Below are 18953 nucleotides of genomic sequence, written 5' to 3'. Positions count from 1 at the left end.
CTACCCGATGGTAGTTTCCTGTAGGACTGACACTACTGACAATTGACGATTCAAAAATGCTTATAAAAACCTAAATAAATATAATATATTTCGATTTTTATTTTTGTATGTTTATTAAATACCAAAGTATCAACATTATTATTATGAGAAAATACTAAGATGATGTAATCCTTATTGTAATAATAGAGCCTTAGCTGGAATCACTTATTAAATTGCCAAAAATATATTCCTCCTTTTTCTTTCAAATCAGATCCGACATTTAACATACAAAAGGAAAACGTATTTTGGCTATAACAAAATTACAGCAGCCGACTCGAAGTTTGTACGAAGAAAAATTTAATAAGTTGCGTTATCTTTTTTTAACAATAAAGTTATATGTTATTTTTTTACATTTTATATGTAGATCTATAATTCTTCTTGCTATCTATACTAATACTATAAAACAGAAGAGTTGGGTTAAGTTACTATAATATAGTATAGTCTATAATGTATTGAACATATTGATTCTATATAAGATATTGAAGCCGATTGACATGCAGCTTACATGTGAGCTTGTAAGGAGGATGTAAGATGAGATTGCCTTTGGATATCAAACAATTAGCAGATGACGAGAATTCCTTTGATTAGAATCCCGAATACATGTATAAGAGCAACAACAATAGTGTCTCGTATCTAGGATTAAGAGAATACATTACTTTTAACATTAAATGAGACCAGTTTTAACACTCAGTAAGTAAATTTCTTCTGGCTACCTCTTCTTTTCATATGAGAAATTCAATTTGAAGCCAAAAATAAAAATCTGACAGGAAAATTGGTTAATTCTAAAAAAAATACTTTGTAAATTGGTCAATTTCAAGTTATAAAATGGTATCGTTATTATTATTTGCATATTATTTATTCAACCAGTACTATTAAATAAATAAAATAAATCAGCTTCACGCTGTATCCCGCACACAGCAGGGTAGGCAGAGGGAACCCAGTGTCCGTTCCCCACTTTCTGCCGAATATCAGTACTATTATAATCTGGAGGAAAGCAGAAGCTCGTTGAGATGGACTCTATTTAGATGACTACGTACATGTGTACTCCCGAAAACGCAATGAGTTTTGTTTGTTTTTGATATTTATTATTTACATTTACAAGTAAAAAAAATATTTTATGTTTTTATCAAGATAAAATATGTTTACTATTACAAATTTAAACATTTTGTATATGTAATATTGTTTTGTAGCTGCATTCTTTATCCATACAACACAATAGGCAGGGGAAATCTAGTGTTAAGACACTCCGTTCACCACTTTCCGCCGGATTCCTTCGATTTTCGACGCATATCGTGTAGAGTGGCGGAACTCAACGCCGCAAATACATATAATTATGTCCGACAAAGATCAAAGGACCTTATTATATTATATCGGCACAGTACAAATTAACTAAAGTAAAATATGGGTTGGAGGTATGTATATACGAGTACTAAGTTGTTACCGAAAATAAAATATCGCCCTTGGCACGATGGGTTCTGGCAACAAACTCGAATCGATACCAGACGCAATGCGGCCCGTTTTAGGGCTTACTCGAATCTTATTTAACAAACTACATTAAAAAACCGCACATTAGTGCCTTCTATATCTCCAAATAAATTACTGAATGGGACAACGATTTTATTATTACGTTTATTTAGATTTTTTATATATTTGTATTGATATTGCAGGCGTTTTCGCTTAGTAATTATTATAATCGTTAGATAACGACGATACGGCCATAACGACGCCGCCAAAATAATTTGGCGGCGTCGTTATGGCGGTGGGTTCGGTTCCCATTTCGGTTCATACCAACGAACGTATGATATTTATATTTTTTTAGCTTTACGCTGAATACCTTTCATAGCAGGATAGACAGAGAGAACCTGGGAACCTAATGTTAGGACACTCGCTTCCTATAAAGACAGTTTGGTTAAAAAACTTATAATTATTTTTGCATATCGACTCTGGTTTACGGTTTCCGATCTCGGTATTGCGGGATCACGCACCATTTTTCAGTTCCGTGAGTTGCCGGAATAAGGATGGGGGTCCGAAGAATTAGCGGGACCGCAAAAAATAATACAAGGTCATCTCGTGTTGAAGTGCGACAATCGCCATTTAAGAGTTTTCGTAATCCGATTTCGATGAAACTTTGTAAAAGAAGTTGGTGTAAAATATCGTAACCACGTAATATACATTACCAGTGCAAATGCATAATGGCAGGTACTAGCGTTGCTGTCTGTCGTGTATGTCTGGGCACATGGAGAAAATGAGAAATGAAAGAGGGGCTCCGATAACAATGAATCGAAAATACTGGGGAAAGGCTACATAAAACATATGACTGATAAGATTCAATAAATAAATAAATTTACCCATAAAAACAATAATTTTATGTAAAATTGTTTAACATATTTTTAAAATTTTTACTATTTTGCTTACGTCGCCGTACGTGACTGGGATATCGTCACTAAAGCCATTTCTTGGTTCTTATGGCTATTCACGGCTACGTCCTTTCATCGCTCACCGCAGACGAAGGGCTTATATCGAAAAATATGTCACGTAGCTTAGAACGACAGTATTATTGAGAAAAGTATAGAGAAATGTATCTTAGCTATAGCCTTTTATAGCCCATTCATTTAAGAAACTATGTTATATAACTATAAGAATTGACTAAGTTTTTTTTTATATTTTAAGACGTTATTTCACAGTAAGGAATGAGAAATACTTATTATAGGTACAGTTAGGAAACCTACAAAAATTTGTACGTAGCGGGATTTGAACCCGCGCTTGTTGGCAATCGTCCAATGGCTGACTACTAAGCCATACGTTCTCATTAAGCTACCTTGAAAACGCTTGTTACAACTTATTTATTAAATGTATAAGAATTTCGACATAGCTTGATCAGAACGTATGCATGGCTTGGTGGTCGGAGCACTTGGACGGTTTCCAAGATTGCGCGCGGTTTCCAATCCGCTATATTCCAATTTTTGTACGTTTTCTAAATAAGTGTGGACAAAGTTATTATATAATATATTTTCAGTAAACACAACAAACGAGAATTCTAAAGCTTCATAGGGCTATAGTAAAACTTTTTAAAATATATCTAAAAATTTTAAAATCAACGGGAACTCAGCAAAATATATTGCGCATAATAAATTCCCTAAAAATAAGTGCATGCACTTTTTAGTTAAAGTGAACGTTTTATTAACTTTTTCCATTGAAATATATCTCCAATCAAAGTCGTATTCAATGAATTGGAAGAGCAAATAACAGAATAAATATTTTAAAATTGTTTTCACACATGACATATTTGAGTACGGTCTATAAATATATAACGGAAATTATTTATTGTACTGTAAAATACCTATAATAATTTTATTTTCATATCAACAAATTATTTATCTGTGCCATTATTAGAATTCAATTGTTTTATTTATTTAATGCTTAAAATGAAATAAGATGTAATTAAATTAGTTTTTACGTGAAGTTATGTACTTAATACAAAAAAACCGTTTAAAAAATAGGACAAATTGTGTGTACGGAGAAAGTCATCATTTATATTACCAGACTAGTTTTGACGCGTGTAACTTCACGCTGTATCCCGCACGTAGAAGGTTACGCAGAGGGAACTTGGAAACCTAGTGTTAAGACACTTCGTTTCCATTAAAATACTTCCGTTCCCCACTTTCCGCCCAATTCTGAAAGAATTGTGATTTGAGTGGCGGAACATAACGAGGCACTTTCCCCAACACAAGAGTGAAGAAAATTGACATATTTCATTTCCTCGAATAGGAATCGAACCCAATACGCTTCACGACTTCGCGTCACACGCTTGTGCCTTTGAAATAGCTAATTTCAGTGAATTTCATAGAAAGCATTCGTGGATGACAGACCGGAAGTATGTTAGGTCGCATTAGCGAGGCCGACGGTTTCATTCCTGGCGTGTGTCGAGCTGTCGGTATTAGATTTACGTCCACATCCGGTCACCGATCTGTTCGTAGGTACGTTACATGTAATATTTGCGATATCTACGGAACATTCATCGCGCTTGGTGAATTTCAAATTTAAACTATATTTGAATTTTCAATAAATGTCATAAGATTTAGGCTACTAATTAGGAGGTAGTATTGCTAACGTCAGATTATATAGTTAGAAATTTTCTAATTAATAATTAATTAGAAGTGTCTAAAGCAATTATGAACTTGAAATTATGAAATTGAATTTGAATTTGAATTGTGAAGTGTAATTAGCCTATGCGTTATTCTGATTCTATAAGTTATATTACTTAAACGTTTCATCTTAATCTGTTCAGTATTTTTTGCGTGAAAGACCATTTTATTTTGTGGAAGGTTGTGAGTATGGACCACTCACAACTTCCACAAAATAAAATAGTAGGAAAGAAGAAGATTGGAAGAGAAGCTCAGTAAGCGGTAGATAAGCGATGCAGTATTCCTTCTTCTCAACTATCTCACAGACACATTGCCCGTTGATTGGTACGAGTATACGAGTATATACAAAAGGAATAAAAATATTAAAAAAAGTAGTGGGCCCGGACGCGGCTACGCCCGCGATAATATAAGCCTAAATAACTAAAATAAGTTAAAAAATTATAATAAGTGGAGATTTATTATTAGAAAAAATATCTGAGTAACCGAAATGAGCAAACAAAAGAAGCAAAAGTACTTAAAATTTGCCGTGCGCGCGTCCTAAACATTTTTCTATATTAAATAATTATTAATTTTTGCGAACAATATTAAATAAAATCCCAAATGATTAAAATTACGATATTTTAAGTGCATAATATTGGTATGGATAACCAAACTGAGATAAATTAATTATAAGCAGCAAATAATTACATAAAAAATAATAGTAATTCGAAAATATATAAAAATTTACAAAATCATCAGTCATCTGCCCGTTCGCGTCGGTCATACTATACCACTCGTAGGCTAGGTCATTTGGAATCAGTGACATCTTAATTATTTATTAGAATGTAATACAGTAAACTATAATTTCAATCTAGATGAAATGCTAAAAGTGACTATTATATTTATTTTCATAAGGATGAATATCAAATTATAGAAATCATCTAATTTTTGTTAATGTATACAAATCTATATCGGCGCGCGCCATGTATGCATTAAGCAAACTCACTTTGGGTGACGTTTTCTTAAAACATCAAACTTTGCAAGCCGTTGCTTAGCAACGCGTATCGACGATTGTTATTAACATGGCGGAATAAATTGCTTGTCAAATTAATTATTTTAATATATTGGTATATATCGAAAATATTACAAATATGAGAAAAAAAATATCCTATGTTCATCCCGGGACCCTCAAGTATCTCTATCAGTATTTTATCACAATTAAATTAGCGGTTTAGGCCTGATTGCATAAAAGACAGACAGACAGACAGACAGACAGACAGAGTTACTTTCGAATTCATAATATAGGTATGGATATGTATTTTTTACAATAATTATAAATAATTAATTAAGAATTCATTGTTATTTACAACGCAGATTTGCCAATTGAAGTCTACAGGAGAGTCTCATTACGTTTTAAAATGTTGTATTATTTATGATCGTCCCTGCCTTTGAGAAAATATTAAGTAATGTTTCGGAAGTTTAGGTATTTTCTTTAAGAAAATAAAATACTTTTATGATATCTCTTTATATTTAGATGAACATATCTGTCTGACTAAGAGCTGGTTATGGTTCCAAATTTGGGAACCTCAGTACCTACTTGAAATTTCGTAACTTAGACTTAACTTTTCTTATAGAATTTTAGAATAAGTATAATATATTTATATTTATGATAAACAAGTTATCAATAAAAAAGGATTGGAATAATACGTAACCATTATTACATGAACTGACACTAAAAGAACTTCAACAGTTTAACTGATTTCGTCTAAAATATTCCATGTTGACTTTTGTTCCACTTACATTGAAATGGTAATATTATTTGAATACATTATTTATGAACTCTATAAAGCCTATGGTAATTTGAAAGCTAAAAGGTACCTTTTGTATGTATCACAGATGTCTATACTCAAATCTTAGCTTGGGATTCTAAAAATCTTAAATTAATTATTTAGAAATAATTTGGCCTAGGTATCTTTTAGATATACAAAATTGATAAAAAATCATTTAAAATATATAGACTAATAGACAAAGAAAGTTAATGAAGCGGGTGAAAGACCGCCAAGTTCTATACAAATAAACATTTTACCCATATTATTTTTATTTAGATTTTATAAGGGTTCCAATGAAATTGAAAGGGTGAGGTACGGAACCCTAAAAACTAAACAAATACAAAGTAAAAGTGTCAGTTTTATGTGCTCGAAATATCCTCACTCCTTTGCGAAGGTACGGTTACTTGCAATTTCCTAATTATCCCTTCCACGGTCTCTGGTGTTTCATTTCTGAAAGAAAAATATTTAAGTTGCAAAAATGAAGATGGGTAAAGATTTTGCAATCAAGTAATTAGTGGATATCGTCTTACATTAAGTCGAAAATAGACTGATTTATATAAGTAAGATTACTAAGTAAGAATATCGAGTAAGCTCAATAAATAAGACATTTACATTTACATTGTTGTTTATAGTAAAAGTGTAAAAGAAGTTTTCTTTTCTTATCGACAACCACCTCATTTAATAATTTTTTTTTTTAGCTTCACGCTGCTACCCTGCAGAGGGAAACAGCGAATCTAGTGTTAATACTCTCCGTTCTCTACTTACAGCCGCGCTTTTTCCTCGTTACCAGATCAATGAAAATAAAAATATTGAATATTTCATTTCCTCGAGTGGGAATCGTATTGACAATCTCTCACGTTTACAATTGCACACTTGTGCCCCTACGTCACTACTGGCCTCATTTGTATTATTTGTTGGACACATAATTAGATAGAATTGTACGATGCTTACTCGAAAAAAATAATAACAGCTATATTTCCGTTTCTACAACACTTTTGATATAAATAAATGATTTAATAGAATAAATAAAACCTTTTAAAATAAGACAGCAATGCATCTAAACAGTGAAACAATGAAAAATATAAATAATACATGCAAAATATCGAAAGAACTATGGTACACTTAAAAAGATGATATTGAATTCGAATTCGTAAGAGTCCTCGAACATTCAACTGGAAGTGCGCTCTAGGACCATTTTCAGGTCAGGGCTAATGTCTCCGGCCGCTGTTGCGAACTACTTGATAACAAATTATGATACTTCTGAAACAAATTTATTGCAGCAATAAGTTTCTAGTCCCATCGTTTCGATAGTGGACTTTAGTGGACAATACGTATTATTTGTTTACCTTTTAAAAGTATTGGGCTTTCAATTATAGGTATTAAGTAGCGACCCGCTCGCGGCTTCGCCCGCTTGAACTATATAGTTATTAATTTACTAATATGTATTACTTTCGTTTCCTAATATAATATCATTTTAAAAATAACATATCTATACACTTATATGATAATTGTATTATTATTATTAATAAATATTATTATTATTATTACATTATATGTCGAGGAATTTAAAGCAGGCCCCTATACTTTATTTTACAAGTTAGGGCTTTCATAATTTACATGTTTGTATTTAATCATTCTTAATCAGATATTTGGTCTATATATCATAGACTACAATAAATTATAAAATTACAATTAAATTAATGAAAAATACTAATAGAATAAAATACTAATTTAGCTTTGGTATAGTATATGCTTACAGATGGAATAACGATCAAGTCTTTCATTATATTCCTTCTAACATTCAATTAAATATAAACAAACCGGCAAAGAACTTAAGCAAAGAGGAAATTTTAATAACTTTGAATATTGAATGATATCTTAACGTTTAACTTAATGTTCTTAGTTAACGAGAAAAAGATGGAAGTTCAATAAATAACGTTTTAAATGGTAGTACCACTAGCTGTGTGCAGAATTGTAGATTCGATTTCAGCTGACATAAATAGGTATACCTGTAAATAAAAAAACCGGACAAGCGCGATTTGGGCTTGCCCACCGAGGGTTCCGTCAAAAATCGTACAAAAATTGGATTGTATTGGTTTTGAGTTTTTTCTGAAATTCAAGCTTAGCTTAGCCAGATTCCTTTCATCTGATACCTCACTTGAACTAGCTTTAATACCAAATTTTGCCTTTAAGGTTAGATTCTCTGCCTATCCTGCTATATATGTTAAACAGCGTGAAGCTAAAAAAAACGCCGTATAGAAGTAAACACGTGCATTTCATCAAAAATTGGTGTTAATATTGAAAATATTGGCGTTTTTTGGAAAAGTAAATGTATCGTAATAACCAATTTTCTAAGCGACCACAGCTATAAAGGGTTGTATCCAAGCAATTTGTAGCATAAAAATATATTTCTTTCACAGAAAATAGAAATAGTATTTACCTCTCTTTATACAGCGCTAAATGAAATCTTTTAAGGTTGACTTTTCTATTAATGCTTAATTCGAACGAGTTACCGACGGTATTTAAGCGTGCCAATATTAATTTAGATCTCGGAGAGATGCCAACGAGGCGGAGTTTTTCTCCATTATCCTTAAATATATTATTTTTAATTAATCTTTTTGTTTTTTGTTTATGTTATATTTATATATAGGGACTTTTAAATTTGTACATTTATATTATTTATAATTTCTATAAACATATAAGATAATATTTATACATTTGTAAAATATGGTGTAAGACACAAGACGTATACAAAAACCAAATTTTTGTTTTAGATTGAGGAAATAAATATAACCTAATTTCCCGAGTGGGAATCGAACCCGCAAATGTTGCACGACGGCCAATGTGCGATGCTTGAGGAACGAAGTAACTTAAAATTAGATCCTTGCTTCCCTACTATATTTTGACATCGTCAAGCTAAATAAAACATAAATGAATGTTAAATATAGAATAAGAAATTGATAATAATAGTAATTAGTAGCACCCGAGAACGCAATCTAATACCTACCTACCGGTCTTGGATTATAAAATGTTATAAAATTAATACAGTTACAAAATTCTTACACTATATTTTCAAAGTTATCTTTGATTTACTATTCTGCGTGCTCGAGGCAATCTTGGGAGGATTTTCTAATCTTTGCAAAGAAAAATGTTGACTTTAAAATATGTTTCAACATATTTTTGTTTAACCAAAGTATTTTCTGTTATTTTTTTATTTTAACCCGCTAATAAATTCGTTGGGCTAAACTAAATGAATGAGTTAAGTTAAGAAGATTTTATAACTAGTATATATATATACTAGCGACCTGCTCGCGGCTTCGCCCGCCTTAACTACTGAATTATTCATATAATGTATGTTTGCAAAGCACTTAAGATAATGTGAAAATTAATTAAACCCTAATGCAACCCGCATTTCGTATTTCTAATAAGGATTTTAAAATTGTTTTAAAATAAACACAAATAAATAACAAATCTAAATCTTCGCTATAGAGGCAGGCGGGTTTTTTTTGAGCTTGTGGTTAATGCTGTTAAAACAGCGACACCGGTTGGGTAGGCACTACGTGGCTTCCTGTGAGGAAAATTAAATAGAATGCATCGGCCGGGAATCGAACCCGGGCCGCCCGCGTATCAGGCGAGCATTCTACCACTGAACCACCGATGACTGCTCATGACGCGCTTGTATATAAGCAAAACGTCGCGGGGCACGTTTCGCAGAAAGGATGTTTTTATATTGTAACAACTTCTAAAGTACTTATTAAAATGAAAAACAGTAAATAACAGTTTTGATCTACATTAAATGGTCAACGTAACTAATATACTTATTTATATGCTGAGAGTAAGGGATAAGTAAAACTTGACTCGATACAGCTGATGTGTAAACGGCGTGATGTGTTAACAATTAAATGCGTTTTTCTCTAAAACTATTCGCAATTTCGAATTTGTGTAAAAAGCAAATTTTATCTTCGTTTAACATAGAAATTTAATAAAGTATTTTAAAGGATAAGGATTAATAACATTATGGAAAAATATCCCTCACAATAAAAAATATATTGAAATTACAATTTTTAGACAGAAATATGATCACTACACGTTACCCTTAAAAAATATGAATATGCTCTGGCGAACTTTTTTGTAGATCTTATTAAGAGGAACAATACTCCAGTACATTATTTTCATGTAGTACTTACCATTAAAGCAGCGCATGCGCGAAAGTGTCTCAACGGGTAGGACTTTATACACATTTATCGTATTTATGGTAATTTACATAAGAATGTACAAATAATAAACTATATATAAACCTTCCCTGAAAAATACTCGACCTAATGGTGAAAACCGCATCAAAATCCGTTGGGTGGTTTAGGAGAAGAAGAGTTAGAAAGTTCAGACAGACACAAAAAGCGACTTTGTTTTATAAGATATAGGATACACCCTGCTATATAGGCAGAATATATATTGTATTTAAAATATATATCTTTTTCTTTCTTCATAACTTTCCGTCCAATTATTGACACGCTGCGAGTTGAATGGCGGGACATAACGCCGCGCTTGTTCTTCTTACATTTCTTTTTAATTGTTTTGATTACGTTTACATATACAATACTAGCGGCACCCGCGTGAATTATGTTATTATTAATTTTTGTCTCCATGACTACGTCCTAGTGACGTCTATGCAAAATTTGTGACTTCTAGCATTTGTAGTAACGAAGTTTCATACAAACTTTCGATCCCAAAAACAACCCCTTAGAAATGGAATATTGCAAATTCCCGTCTTAGCGAGCACCTACGTCCTATAAGTAACTCCTTTGCAAAATTTGAGATTCCTAGCACTTGTAGTTTCTGAGATTTCGTGATGAGTGAGTGACCTTTCGATTTTATATATATAGATAAGGGACATACAGAAAAACGTAAAGATACAGACATTTTTGTCATATTTCCTCATAGAAAATATTGTGTTTATATCATTATTATTATTTTTTTAGTTCAGCGCAATATTTCCCGCATATCGCAAGGAAGGCTGAGGGAACCTAGTGTTAAGACACTCTGTTCCCCACAAACACGTATTATATACCCATAGCAGTAAATCACTTTGTAATATGATGAGCATTAGTCGTAAGGCCTCTCATAAGTTCCATAAATCGGAAGTAATAAAGCTAATTCAATTACAGAAAGCCTTCAAGTTTAGATGAATTGACATCTTGACTCAAATTATATTAAATTGTTTTGCAATTCTGTTATTAACGTTACAACTTTGAAGTACAAATCCGTAGTCATTTCTAAATGTTTTAAACATTTTCAAATAAAACGTAATGATTCATCATTTAAATTTGTTTAATAAATAGGTATATCTTACTGTCCTAGTAATATAATAATAATGTTAAAGTTAATGAGGATGGAAGCTTGTCCCACTTTTAAATTTAAGATACAATTTATGTAAAGATTTTGTATAATTTGGCTAAAATAAACAATGAGATTAAGCGGGCGAAGCCGCGCTTTAATTGCTGGTATCATATATTGAAAGAATTAAATTACGGGGTAATTAAGATGCCTTTTCAGCTATGATCATATCTTTTTTATATGTAAATATAGAAATACGTTTTTTTTTTCAGAAAATCATGGGGCTATAGATTTGAGTATGTAGTTTGAATAACAACTCGATATACCCATGCGTTCCTGAGATAAAGGGTCTTGATAGATACATACAGACGGACAGACGGACAATAGAGTGTTCCTTTTTATAAGGGTTCCTTTTTTTCTTAAAAAGTACGGAACCCTAAAACGGAGGGTAAATTGAACAAAACCCTTAGAAATAGCTCGATATAATATAATGGACCATTTGCTGAACCTCTCGACCATGTAGATTACTTGATTCTAAGTCCAACCCATATTATCGGAAAGCAGTTAAAGCTTTTAAAGTTGTTATCACCATTCAACTTTGATATAGTATACCCGAACTATCTACTGAGTGTTGTCTATTGAGTAACAAAAAGTAGAGATATTGAATAGTGTGGGATTCAAAATATTTCATGGTAAAAGATAAGTCGTTTATAAAAATCAGAAGGTATTTTATTAATATTTTATTTATTGTAATTTCTATTAGAAATATTTTATTTATTTTTACCATTTTTAAAGTATTATTGGCACTTAGACAAAAAAACTGTGTAATAAAACTTTAAAACTTTATAATTTATATATAGATTTGCTTGCTGAGAAAAGACGATGTAGGCATGCCTAAGATATTTTTGGGTTACAATTATTATTAAAATAAAATAGAAATGATAAGAAAAGATAAAAGAGAAACATTACACGTGACAAGATATCTCTACATATCAATATAAATTTACTAAAAGAAAATTAAAATATTAAATATTTCATTTCCCCGAGTGGGAATCGAAGCCACAACAATCACACTTGCTACCATTGCACCAATAGTGGCCTCAAAACTGGATTTTCATAATTTATCTTAAAATAATATTCCCAAAATAGCATTACTTACATATAAATTACATTAGAGCAATTATTACAAAAAAAGATGTATGAAGAAATATAATGAATCTCATAATAAAGATTTCCTTGAAAAGTTTCTTCGTGCCGGAAAAGGAAAACACATGATCCTTGTTAGGATTACTCAAGCATTCTTTTCTTTAAAATGTGTTCTATTTTTGAAATGGAAAGTATAAAATAATATTTAGCAATTTATAGCCAGCCAGACTTTAAGTAAGTGGTGTAATAAAAAATGTTGATTTAATTTTATGATGCCAAGATTATCACAATGTGATATAATAATATGAAATATTAAAATTAACTAGGGAAACCTTTGCACTGTTTATTAATAAGACAGCCAGCTAGCTCCTTTCCGCTGAATTCTAGAGGCATTGCACTCTGAGTGCAAAAGACACCAAAGAAAAGAAATGAAAATATAAAATATATCATTTCTTCAAGTGGGAATCGAACTCACAACCTGCGCCACGACTGGCCTCACTGAACAGTACTGGTTTATTGTTGTTTTATATTAAAAGGTAGATATATGTGTGTCTATCTATAAAAGTAGAAAAGTATAACATTACTGGTATACGAAATCTGACGCATTCCGGACCTAACTCCGACCGAAGATAGAAATAGTAAAATCCACTGTGGGTTACATTGAAACTATTAACGTAATCTAATTAACTTCCCTCGATAAACGGACTATCCAATAAAGCTATTTTGGATTTGAATTAGTATTTTAGGAGATTAGCGCACTCAAGCAAACAAACTCTTTTACTTTATGATATTAGTATAGATATGAATGTGTTAAAATAATAAATATCCTTTTTTATAAAAAAAACTAGTGGACTGGAACGCGGCTACGCCCGCTTGAACTATACGAATATTTATTAAATATATTTATGATTTTTTTTTTCAGTTTTCAATAGAGAGATGAGTTAAGCAAGCTCATTTTGGGTGACGTTTTCTAACAACAAACTTTGCAAATCGTTGCTTAGCAACGGTCGCATAGCGACGGTTGTTATTAACATGGCGGAATAAATAGCATGTCAATTTAATAAGTATTTTAATATATTGGTATATATCGAAAATATTACAAATACACACACATACACACCTTATTGAAATCGGAAAGTTCAATATGACTCACCCTGTATGAGAAATAAAAGTATCCTGTGTTCCTTCCGGGACCCTCAAGTATCTCTATATGAGTATTTTATCACAATTAAATTAGCGGTTTGGCCCTGATTCGGTAAAAGACAGACAGACAGACAGTGTTACTTTAGAATTTATAATATAGATATATTGTAGAGGTAATATAACACATTTTATACTTTTCATTGTTGTAATTAGATAATAATGAATCATGTACATCGCTTCATGGTGTATGGCATTTATAGCAGGGTAGACCGGGGGAACCCAGTGTTAATACTACGTTCGTCATTTACGAGAGATTGCGTGTTGAATAGTGGAACTCAACTTTCTCTGGTAACGACTAGAGCGAGAAAATGAATGAAATTCAATTTTCCGAATAGGAATAGAACCCACAACTGTCGCATTTTACAGTTTAGCCGCTACGCCACAACGGAACCTTTTTCGCAATTGACTTTAACGTTTCTTCGACAAGATTATTTATCAATTCAAAGAATCGTGAACATATTTATTTTATTGTTCGCTCAGGTGTAACGGAATACAATAAATTTAGGATCGTTTCATCGGGATTGCTTAAATATAATAAAGCTTCATTTTTAAATGTAATATTTGTTCAAAATCTCCCGTATTGTTGATTTGGTGTTGGCTTATAAGATAATTTGATATATCATTGGTTTGATGATAAAAGACTGGGGGACCCCCCGGAGGGCATGTATGAAGAGATTGATGACAGTGAACGAGGCGAAAGAGGTGTGTAGAGACCGAAGCGTTTGGCGCTCCGTCATCTCTGACTACCCCGCTAGTGATAAAGCGAGAAGTTAAATTAAGCCTCATTCATGTATGGAACCGTTTTTTTTTTAGAACACAACATATACCATGGAAACAAAAAAAAAACAAAAATAATCCAATCCTATCAATAACTCGAAATTTTTTGTAGTTAATTGTACCTATTTATTTTTTGTCAATTCTGTAAATATGAATATTTATTTTCCTATATTTGTTACCAATACCGTAAACCGTAACATAAACGATGTTTGATTCATACGGTTAACGTTTTATGCAATTAAAACTCACGGCAACATCGATTAATTGAAATCGGAACTAGAACTAGAACCTCTCTATCAATTTTCGATTCACTCAAAACATAATAGTTATTACGATTTCGAGAGTGAGAGGTATATAGATATTTCATTGGGGTAAGTATCACAGTGTTATTTTAGGAATTTTTAGTTATTGGTTTAAATTTTGCTTTAATAAATATTTTAAGTAAAAAATATTTGTATGTGCATCCTGCTGAGCCTAAATATTTAATCTTTTGAAAGATTCCGTACTACATAAGTGAGAAATTGCAGTTCAAGTTGCGATAAGTTTTATTTATACTACAAATAAAAATTATTCCAATCATTTCTAACAATCAATGTCAACCTTTATATGTTGTACTTACCATGACCTACAATTCTGAAATTGGTAGAGGAACCCTCGAAAATGTTCCACCACCAAGTAAAGTAATATACGTGTAAATAAAGTGAATAATTTCAACATTCTTTTGTAATTGAATACCAGCGAGTACCGCTCGCCAGTGACCGTAGGATCGACCTGTACAGAAGATTATCATTTGTGTCATACGCTACGCTGAACTCGTAAAATACTGTCATTTTTAAGTTCACCAATCGTTATGTCAAGTTCTATTCTAGGGATTTAAAAGTATTATATTCTTTTCTTTCTTTTTTGTATGATGTCTTTCTCATATAGAAGGATGGCAGAAGGAACTTACTGCTAGAACACTTCGTTCCCCACTTTACTAAACTAATAATTCTAAACGAAAGCCTTGTTTATTTATCAGAGAAATGTTTTCATGCAAATAAAAATAAACGTGGTACACTGTATCGGGTTTGGGGAAACCATTTAAGTGTTATCGTCTTTATTACAGAAAGCCTACAAAATTGGTCAAAACAAACATTTTTATTATGAAATGTTCCGTTTTTTTTTTTAAAAAGTATTTACCCAATCTTATCGAATTTTTGATGAAATTAATTTACCAATGAAATTATGATGAGATACGAGAATTTGAGGCTGGTCATGGCGCAGGGATACAAAAGACTGACAGATATGACTGTAAACTCGACTGGTCGTGGGTTCGATGCTTACTCGTGGAAATGAAATATTTAATATCTTAATTTTATCGGCCTGGTGTCGAGCGCGGCGGAAGAATTCAGCGGAAAGTTTTAATACTAGGTTCCCTATCCCTACCCTGCTGTAAGCGGGATACAGCGTGAAGCTAATAAACAAAAACAAGAAATTATTGAAATTATTAACAGATAAGTAACAGAGAATTTTATTATCTTAAAGTAATTTCAATCAAGATAGCAGATTCGATATTATCAGGTGTAAGATATTGTATTACAATTATTAGGACCTATTGCTATTTCAATATAACTTGTAGCGCAACACCTCGATCAACATCTTAATAGATAGTCAATAAATTGTTTGATTAAAATCCGGATATAGAATAGATAGATTCTGGAATTCTGATTCCTAACTGCATTTAGGAATATACCTACTCGTATAATTTTATATTACTAGGCTTATCTATTTATATAAAAGGACTTGTCCTCACTGACTGAGGTAAGACGCACGCACAGCCGTAACCGCTGTGCGTAGAAACGTAAAGTTTAGACAGATTACCCTGGGATCCGGCCGTTGAATCCTGCATAAACGAGTTTTCTTAATTAAACCTATATTAATGAATAATACATGATTAGTAGAACAGATTACACCTGGGTTGCCTGGAAGAACCCTGCCGCAATCACCTTTAATTTCATTTTTTCGTAACTCGTTTTTGGAGATAATTGCACCAATACGTTTTTTATATGAATCGCACATCATTTGAAAGATAATCGCATAAGGAATTGGAAAATTAAGGGTTGCCAGCTCTCAGTCTGCCGCAAGTCTAGGGTTGCCTGGTTTAAAGATGTCACTAAATGTTAATAATTTGCACTCATGTGTTTTTTTAATGAATTATATATCAAATTAAAGCTTATTTTTTTCTGAACACTATAAAACAGGGTTGCCTGGAAAATCCCTGCCGCAAACTGGGGTTGCCAGCGTTTGAAATATTTTATTCCGGTTCCGTTTGACTATGAGAATAGACGATGAAATGCGCGGTCTGCCCCATGTTTTAAAGTAAAATATTATATAATAGAAGGTCAATCTTAAAATCAATGTTTATTCTAATTGTTCACCTGTTAAATGATGATTTTAATCATATTAAGTACACGTAGAAAACTATTTAAAGATGAAATCATCCTTATTTTTCAAGTAAAATAATGAATGTATAATATTGAGTCTTTGCAAAATCTATTTTCTAAATACTAATATTTATTTAAATTACCATTTTGAAACAACTAAATTATCTAATTAAATAAATGTTTACAAATATCGATCTACTATAAGCTATTAATATACATACATATACATCATGTTTCCTTAATATAATGAAGGGTGACCATTATTGCGGATATTTTTTAAATTAATTATATTGAAAAATATATTTCAATGAACTCTCTGTCTCTCTCTCTCTCTCTCTCTTCATCCTCTACTTGTTTGATTTGACAACGCTTGCCGCAACTTTTTTTTTCTCACGCAACTTTTAATAATTTGCATAGGAAAAGAAAATATATATATAATAGAATTATAATAAACAAAACTAAGTTAGCAAAGATTAATTCCAAGAAAATTCGGCAGTAATGCCGACTAATAAACGCTATTTAAGATTTATGACCAGGAGTCGGCAAATATCAATTAGTTAGTTCGCTATTTTTTACTATAGATAAACATTTTGCAGCGCGAAACAAAGCAAACCACATGCAATAAAATTATTTTCATGCAGCAGCAATCATAGAATGAAGTCGTCTGCACCGATTGAAGTGTTTGCTGTCAATAAAGTTGTTCATTGAGCCTACAGCAAGTACTTCTGCTTTAACCAAAATGTCAACCAATCCACTAGAATCGATGTACTTTCCAAGAGCTCTAAAGAATGCAATTTGTATATGAAATGCACCCATATTTACGAAAATATTATCAAATTTGGGTCTCGAAGCTTCTTGAATCTGTAAAGCTATTTTAGCTATAGCCAAGTCATACGTGACGATGATATAATCTTGGTTACAATTTTTAGCAATCTCACTTGTTATTTCAAGAGTTCTATGAACAACAGCATGTGACGTACGTTCATTAATTGGAGGCAAATATTCAATTGCCTGAATTTTACTATTGTCCCAAGAATATTTGCAATTATAAGCCAACCACATTGGAATTGAATCGAAACGCGATAATAACATTATCCACATTAAATCTTTATCCACAGTAATATTTGTACTATCTTTACATCCACTAATAAACTCTTTAATAACGCTGAGTGGTCACTTTTAGACAAAATATTACTGGACGACAAGATTTCATCATCATCCATATTGTTTTCATTATTAATAATTGAAGTGCTCGGCCCTACATCCGCACGAAATGTAGTCGACTCTTCCTGTAAAAAATCAATAATAAATATAATTACATATGTAATATGTAACATAAGAAAAGACAGGAGAAAATAGGAAAGAGTATAGGATAAAATCCGGATAGTTGCCACACTTCTCAAAAAATAGTATTATAAAATATGAATAAAATATATATATCTTCAGAATAATGCCCCTAGGGAGACTATCCGTAGAAAGAACTATGGTGTCCATCTTTTTGGTACGAATATTTACGTTTTTTGCAAAGTAAATGAAAACTATTCAAATAATAATAACTATTAAAAAATTATAAATAAAAAATTTCACTAGCAAGAACTTGTCCGTTTATGCTGATAGTTTTTAAGGCATTTAGGTCTGAAAGAATTGTTCTTATAATTATAATAAAGCGCAATCACTCCTAACGTCCTTAACTTAGTGTAATCAAAACTGAGGCAACTATCCCACTGCCACAATTGTCTAGATTTTATTCTGTATTAGAAGTTATTTACATAGATAAAAATATATAATATTAAACATTAAAATATACTTACGTTTTGCATTAGAAAATAATTAAAAAATACTTCTTTATATTTTTGTTTTAAAACAATGAACTTTTTGTAACACTGTAAATGATAACCGTGCATTGTGTCACTATTAAAAAAAATGTCACTGTATTTAAAATTCATTTTTTGGCGAAACAATAGCATAATTTTACACTTTTGGAGAGATTCCTCGTTAAATTCTATCACATTTTCACTCCGGCCGCACAAAAAACACATCTTCATTTTTGTCAAGTAAAAACGTCTTTACTCGAAAAC

The 18953-nt window shown here is 31.6% G+C and overlaps 1 protein-coding gene, 1 long non-coding RNA gene and 1 other non-coding gene across 3 annotated transcripts in view; 1 reads left to right on the top strand and 2 right to left on the bottom strand.

Annotated features, from left to right (window-relative positions):
- Positions 1–18953, top strand: part of LOC146526888 (uncharacterized) — a 210024-nt gene that overhangs the window by 155551 nt on the left and 35520 nt on the right. The gene's annotated exons all lie outside the window — the stretch shown is intronic.
- The window catches only part of LOC146526889 (adenylate cyclase type 6), a 176806-nt gene that overhangs the window by 149357 nt on the left and 8496 nt on the right, over positions 1–18953 (bottom strand). The gene's annotated exons all lie outside the window — the stretch shown is intronic.
- Positions 9583–9653, bottom strand: TRNAI-GAU (transfer RNA isoleucine (anticodon GAU)). The gene has a single exon. It is a non-coding gene; the product is annotated as a tRNA-Ile (tRNA).

Source organism: Heliconius melpomene, chromosome 21 (genome assembly GCF_056956725.1).
Source record: "Heliconius melpomene rosina isolate 202511_hmr_F chromosome 21, ASM5695672v1, whole genome shotgun sequence".
NCBI lineage: Eukaryota > Metazoa > Arthropoda > Insecta > Lepidoptera > Nymphalidae > Heliconius > Heliconius melpomene.
Note: the sequence above shows the minus strand (reverse complement) of the source record. Positions and strands in the feature narration are given on the sequence as shown.